Below are 7,792 nucleotides of genomic sequence, written 5' to 3' on the forward strand. Positions count from 1 at the left end.
ACTCTGACTCGCCTTTTTGCTAGGCCTACGCCCAATCCAGCCCCCACCCTGACTCGTCAGCACCTCCATCATCGCCTCGCCACCCTGCCCCGCGTCGCTGCCTAGCCTTGCCCTGCCCCAGCAAACCGCCATCCAACCCTGCCCCGTCGCCGCCCAATGCTACCCCGCCACCCAACTCTGCCCCGCCATGGCCTCCAGCATTGTGCTGTCGCCTAACCTCACTTCACCATTGCCCATCACACATCGTCGCGTCGTCGCCCAGTACACTGTCGTGAAGAGGAGGAAGATGACCGCGACCATTGATGTGACCATGGAGCTCGACTCCTGCGATTGTCCCATCTGCTACCACCCCTTGCATCCCCCATCTTCCAGGTACATAGTACACACCCAGACATATATGATAGTGCGGAATCGTGGATCTATACCATTGCAAATAAGTATGGATATGATAGACAGGTAAACGGGTATACTCACGGGTGATAAGTACCTATGGACGATAGGTTTGGTGCCCGTTCTTAGTCTACAAATGTTCACGGATATACATGTGGATGGATAAAAATTGGCAGGTGTAGATATCGGTAAGCACTAAACTTATCCGCTACATCTGATTACCACTCATAATTGTGACCCGCATTAACTTAACATTGTCACTGACAGTGAAAATGGAAATACCATTCTTGTCACTCTGAATGTTACAGTTTTGTGATGTCGGAGAATCTTCGGCATCCCTCAATACGTTGCGCTAGGCCTTATATGATGGTATTTTCATCGTGGGCAGTGGAGTGAACGGTGGTTTTGATGTCGGGGTTTGAAAATTGATGTTGTTTTGTGCAGACTAGGTTTCAGCCGTTTCTTCTTCTTCTTTTTAATTTCTCATGTGTAATGGCTAAGTGCATCACGCTCGGTGGAGAGACCGGAGCATATTTCATCTCGAAATAAAAGGTTCCTTCATCTAAAAAAGGTTCAGAATTTGCCATTCCAAAATGTATTTGCCGCATACCATGTATACTATGTTTTCTTGAAAGCGAAAAGTCAATAAAAGTGGACTTTTGTTACGAGAAGAAAAGCGAATATTTGACGAATTCGAGATGTGAACTGGTTGTGCACTTGGCAAGCTATTGTTGTTGTACGTTCAACGGGCAGGGACACCAGCACATGACACACAGACAGGGTGGTCCCACCCGAACTTCCCACGGGCCCACGCACGACCTTGACCGCAATTGGCCAATGACGCGTCGTGTCAAGATTTCAATCTCATTTATTATTTTTTAAATTAAATTTTTAGTTATTTTTTATCTACTACTTTATGAGTTTCACATGTTTAAAAGAAAATTTTAAAATTAAATATTTGATTTCTCTCTAAAATTATCGAAATTCATAAAATTTCATCTAAATTTCGATGAAATTTTAATCGCAGTAAGTATCTGTTACGGGTAGAACGGGCCCCGTACCCACAAGAACGCCTGTTCCTTTACACCTTTTCTTTTCTTTATTTATTTTTCACCAAACCACCCTCCCACCACCATTGCCAATTCCCCTTCTCTTCTTCTTCCTCGCCGCAGCCGCAGAGAAGAAGGGAGATGAGGCGAGGTGAAGAAGCGAAGGGAGGTGACAACTTTGCAATCCATTAGCCAGCCGCATTGCTCCCGGGCTCTGCGCCTCCCGCGTTGGTCGTCTTCCTAGCTTCCACGAGCGCGGCTTCCTCTCGCCCCTCGCAGGTAACGGTGCTTCTTGCTTCCATTGCTGTGTTTCTCTCCTCGTCTCCACGCGCAGATGCTAGTAGTTAGCGAGCATTAATAAAAATCAAGTCTTTAGCTTGGTTACCATCTCGTCTCCCTCCTCCCATGTGAGATGAGGCGCGTAGATAAAAATTAATTTTGAGGAAGAGGCCAGAGGCGTGGCGGGGACCATGGTCGGTCGCGGCAGCACCGCAAGGCTCCAGCGCAGTCGGCGGCGACCCGATATAATACTCTCGCGGAAATTAGCTGGTCAAAAAGTAGTAGTGCTAGTGCATGTGCGAATAAGAGCGAGTTGCGTAATTTGTCGTTGTTGCCTGTGTGGTCTCGCCGGGTCGCCGCCGTCCACGTCCATCCTGCGCCCGGTGGCACGCCGCTTTCGGCCGCGGGCACCCACCGCACGCGTCCGAAATTTGCCGTTTTCCCCAGCCGTGGGGGAGGGTCGCGTTCTCGCAATGCCATTGTTGTTTGATTCAGGAGGAGAGGAAGGGTAGTTAGTTGCCGGTGAAATTGGTATAAAGAAAGGGGGAGGTTTTGATACTATTCTTGGGTGGGGAGAGTGCAGGGGGAAGAGCGTCATGGCGGCAGTGGGCGAGGAGGTGGTGGCGGCAGCATGGGAGAAGGCGGACGCCAAGGAGGAGAGGATAATGGTGTCCGTGCGCCTGAGGCCGCTCAACGGCAGGGAAGCCGGGGACAGCTCCGACTGGGAGTGCATCAGCCCCACCACCATCATGTTCCGGAGCACCGTCCCCGAGCGCGCAATGTTCCCCACCGCCTACACCTACGGTGAGTAGTAGCAGCAGAGCTCAGTTGTTGCAAAATTGTGGGCAGCAATGCTGCAGCTTAAAGAAGTTTACTACTCACATTGTTCTTCTTTCTCGTCCCCATCAGATAGGGTGTTTGGACCCAGTTGTTCTACAAGGCAAGTCTACGAGGAAGGAGCGAAAGAAGTTGCTCTATCAGTTGTCAGTGGAATTAACTGTATGCACAAAAGAAACGAAGCACTTCTGTTCCGCCACTTTCATTTTCGATGAACTGATGTGAGCTAACAAACATTTGCGCATGCACCTGTTCTTGACAGCAAGCATATTTGCCTATGGTCAAACAAGCAGTGGAAAGACTTACACAATGATTGGAGTAACAGAATATAGCGTGTCGGACATCTATGACTACATAGAAAAGGTGTGTTCACACCACGAACATTGTTCACTTTTATCTTTTTTGTGAAATATTATTGTCTCATACTCCCATTGCTTGTGTTTCTTTGCAATTGAATCCTTTGTCCATGCTGCAGCATCCTGAAAGAGAGTTCATTTTGAGATTTTCGGCCATAGAGATATATAATGAAGCTGTGAGGGACCTTCTGAGTCACGACACAACACCTCTGAGACTTCTTGATGATCCAGAGGTACACTATTCTCCTTAACTTGGATTCATTGTTCTATTTTTTACCCCCTGCCCCTAGTTGCAAAGGTAGCAAAGCTATTTACTATTCTTAATATCATTCATGTTGTCATCTGATTTCAATTAGAAAGGGACTACTGTAGAAAGACTCACTGAGGAAACTTTGAGGGACCATCATCATTTTAGGGATCTTCTTGCCATATGTGAAGGTGTGGAACTGAACTTGCTGTAAACAAAAGAGGCATCTCATTTTCCCCACCTTATCTGATTCATTTGGTTTTGTGCTCTAGCTCAAAGGCAGATTGGAGAAACCGCTTTGAATGAAACAAGTTCTAGATCCCATCAAATACTCAGATTGGTTGGTGCCTCTCTTATAATGTATGTTTTACATCACTCTTTCAATAAAAGTTTTTTTGACATATTTTGTTAATTTCAGACAATTGAAAGTTCTGCTAAACAGTATCTAGGAAGAGGCAACTCGAGCACCCTTGTGGCCTGTGTGGTACAAAATATTCTTCTATGTTATAAATCTTTGGTATGTAAAGTTATGTGGCACATAATTTTCTTCTTGTCGACAGAACTTTGTTGATCTAGCAGGAAGTGAGCGTGCATCTCAGACTGCTTCGGCTGGTATGAGGCTGAAAGAAGGCAGCCATATTAACCGTAGTCTGCTTACACTGGGAAAGGTCGTCCGTCAACTCAGGTTTGTTTTCCTCTAGCAGGAACTTATCATTACAGCGAGTTGCATTTTTTTAAGAACTTCTGCTCTTAAAACTTGGGAGTTTGCATTTACACATCCTTTCCATTTGGATTCATATTCATTAGAGAAACTAATTTTGTATTCTTTTGGTGTTGCAACTTGATTTTCTCATTTTTGGCATACTCTTTGACATGCAGCAAGGGGAGAAATGGCCATATCCCTTACAGAGATTCAAAGCTGACCCGTATATTACAATCCTCTCTGGGAGGCAATGCAAGAACAGCCATTATCTGCACAATGAGCCCTGCACACACTCATATAGAGCAATCCAGGAACACTCTTTTGTTCGCGACCTGTGCAAAGGAGGTTGTTACAAATGCACAGGTCAATGTGGTGATGTCTGACAAAGCACTTGTGAAGCATCTACAGAGAGAACTTGCGAGATTAGAAAATGAGCTGAAATTTCCTGGGTCGGCTTCTTGCACTACTCATGCTGAGGCTTTGAGAGAGAAGGATGTGCAGATTAAGAAGGTACTTTTCCTCGCTTCTAAGATTTTTTAGTCTTCGGAACACTGTGAATTGTGTCACCCCAGTCTCTTATGCAATGTGCACTCGTCTATCCTTTTTTTTAGCTTGAAAAGCAGCTGAAGGAACTGATGGAGGAAAGGGATACAGTACAGTCTCAACTTAACTGTTTACTTAAAGGTGATAGCGATGACCATGGTGACGAGCGCACTGCAAAGCGATGGGTATTTTTCCTCTATACCTACTTCTCTTTAGAATCATTGTATTGTATTGTATTGTATTGTATTGTGCAACATCTAATGAGTTGACCTGCTTCTGATAGGATGAGCATAGTCGGTCATCAGAGTCCCTTGCACGAAATGTGTCTGAAGAGGCACTTTCAGTTGTTGATGCTTATGGGGTTGCTCATCAAGATCAAGATTATGCGTCAGTTCATGGATCATATGTCTGCAGTAGTGATCATAATGACTCAGCATTCCTCGGTCAAACTAGGGAGCTTCCTCGGCAAACATGGGATCAAAAGTTGATTTCACACTGGGACCCTCCCAGCTACCATAGCTTTGATGGCATAGACCCGTATCATATGAAGGAAGCAGCTTCAAGAACTACATCTGAAGTCTCTGAAGAGCATTGCAGGGAAGTCCAATGCATAGAGATACATGAGCATGTAAGAAGCAGGAGCCACGAATTCAACCAATTACCCCCTGAGGACACCAAGATTCAAACACCTGAAATGGAGATGATATCCAAAGATGCAGTCCCGCAACCTGAGGAACGTCAAGAGCTCGAAAGCGTAACAAAGAAAATAGAAGATGATGTCAGATCGTATCCCAGCAAAGAAGAGCAACAAGCTGATAATATAACAGAGATAGAGAAAGATTCTGTCAAAATGCTCCAATGTGAATCTAATGGAATTACAGACAATGTTGTCAAATTGTATACATGTTATTCTAACCATTCTATTGACTGCAAACCTTACCCTCGTGAATGTTTGAGTCTGAAGAGGTGCATAATGAGCTCCAAGGATAGTGCATTGGCTAGAAGTAAAAGCTGCAGGGCTAACTTCATGGTGATTCCGAATAGTTGGTTTGATGATTCTGAGAACACCAGCAGGACACCACCTGATGAAATCTTTAGATATGCTCCCAGAAGGCTTGATAAGGTCAGGAGAAGCTTGTATGCCGAGAATGATGATTGCCAAAATGATGATCGTTTATTGGACTGCTCTGGGGTTTCCTGCGAAGTAGCATTTGATGAAGTCAAGGACATGAACACCAATCATGAAGTAGACAAGAAAATTAACACCGATGATGAAGAACAAGAAACTGTTGTCAATGACATTAGTTGTATCACGGAGTTGGAAGAAAATACAGAAAGTCGCCATGAAGACCAACTTGAGGAATTTCAGGCACAGGTAATCATGGTAGGAGTGTACACTTCATGAGTTTTCCTTAAATTCGTGATAGCTCCAGGATCACACACAATTCTGCTTAACAATGTACTTATACGAGGTATCATCATCCTGCTGTATACTTATTTGTTATGTTTTTTTTTACTATGCTAACAATGGAAACTTGACAAGCTGTCCTACCAGCTCAAAGATTGTAATTTCTAGATGTTTTTGCTTAACCTATCGATTGATTTAGGTTACCAAGCTGACTTTTAGTGACTTGATATATTTGATTCAAACTTCAGGGAGTTAGAGATGACTCGACAGCCATGAAAACTGTAAAAGACGTTGGCGTATATTCAGCACCGAGTACCTTCGAATCTCCTTCTCATTCGACAGTTGATTTTGAGAAAAAGCAGCAGCATATTATCGAGTTGTGGCAAGAATGCAATGTCTCCATAGTGCACAGAGCTTACTTCTTCCTCCTCTTCAAGGGAGATCCAGCAGATAACATATACATGGAAGTGGAGCACAGGAGACTGTCCTTCATTAAGAGCTCATTCAGTGCCCAAGCCACAGCAGAAGGCGAACTTAATTCTGCCGTTGCATTAAGGTACATTCTTTCTTGTATGTTACAATTATCAACTCGATACTTCAGCTTTTGCATTGTCCTTCAAACTTATATGTGATGGAATACTGGCACTCGTTCCGTTGGCAGCTTGAAGAATCTTCGCCGAGAAAGGGATGTACTCTACAAGCAGATGCTGAAGAAGCTCACCAACGGGGAGAAAGAGAGCATCTACAATAAATGGGGAATCGATTTGAGCACCAAACAACGAAGGCTACAGCTCTCCCGTCTCATCTGGACTCAGACTGACATGGAGCATATCAGAGAGAGTGCGTCTCTTGTCGCGAAGCTGATTGACCTTCAAGAGCCGGGGCAGGCCCTTAAGGAAATGTTTGGGATGAATTTCACACTGGCTCCACGAGCTGATCGGAGATCTTTCAGCCTGGTAGGTTCTTACTCCATGAAATGAACTAACGGCAGAGATGGTACGGCGACAATGACATGGCGGTAGAAGAACGCGTAGTACAGGAGTTTGACTTGATTAGCAAGGAATTGCTCCCCATGATTGATCTATTTCACTTACTGATTGCCTCACTTGTTTCGTTGCTTGTTCATGTGTGTGCGTGATTGATTTTTTTGTCTGTAATTCCACAGAAGTTAATCAAAAGCAACACAGTTCTGACTCTCTGTGTATGTATCAGTGTTTGTAGCCACGTTTATCAATATGAATCTTGGAAGGCTTGGTCCAATGCATCACAGAATTTACGAATATTGAACCAAATCCAATGATTCGTTTGTGCGTGTTGTCTGCAAGTATCAGAATGTGTGTGCTTAGACCAACTCCAGCAGTGGAGTTATCCCGTGCTACAGTACTCCGCAAAGTACTGTAGCGCTGGAAATCGATCTGCTGCAGTGTTGCGGAGGGAGGGTGGGTGTATTTTTGCGGGGGGGGGGGGGGGGTACTGTAGCACCATGCATCACTGTAGCGGATACTGTTTATGTAGCCGACAGTGGGTCCAAAGTAGGAAAATCGCGTCGCGTACTGTAGCAGTACTGTTCATAGAGGCTGATAGCGGAACCGGAGAGAGAAAAAGATGAGTAGAGGTAGAAAATGGGGTAGCTGCTGGAGATGAAAAAATAAGGAATACTGTAATAATATTTTTAAGGATAAAAATTTGAGATAGCTGCTGAAGATGACATTACAATTTGTCAGTAAAAAGACAGGAGCATGCAATTCTATCCTGAAGCAAAAGCCACTCTTTTTTGTTTTTGTTTTTGTTTTTTGCGAGGGAAGCTAAAGCATAATCTGAAACGAGGAAATTGAAGAGTTGAGGGTCTGCTCGGATCATATCAATTTCATGTGAAACAAGTTTTCCCCAAGTTTCAAACGGGCCATGAGAGTCCACACGAGTACACGACTACATCTATGGACTATTGCTAAAGAAGCAAGCTGGACCCTATGGTACAAC

At 44.4% G+C, this 7,792-nt stretch overlaps 1 pseudogene; it reads left to right on the forward strand.

Annotated features, from left to right (window-relative positions):
* The first annotated feature begins 1,728 nt into the window (after positions 1-1,728).
* LOC133898986 (kinesin-like protein KIN-7H) lies at positions 1,729-7,084 on the forward strand (annotated as a pseudogene).
* The last annotated feature ends 708 nt before the right edge of the window (positions 7,085-7,792 follow it).

The sequence above is a fragment of the Phragmites australis genome, chromosome 18 (assembly GCF_958298935.1).
Source record: "Phragmites australis chromosome 18, lpPhrAust1.1, whole genome shotgun sequence".
NCBI lineage: Eukaryota > Viridiplantae > Streptophyta > Magnoliopsida > Poales > Poaceae > Phragmites > Phragmites australis.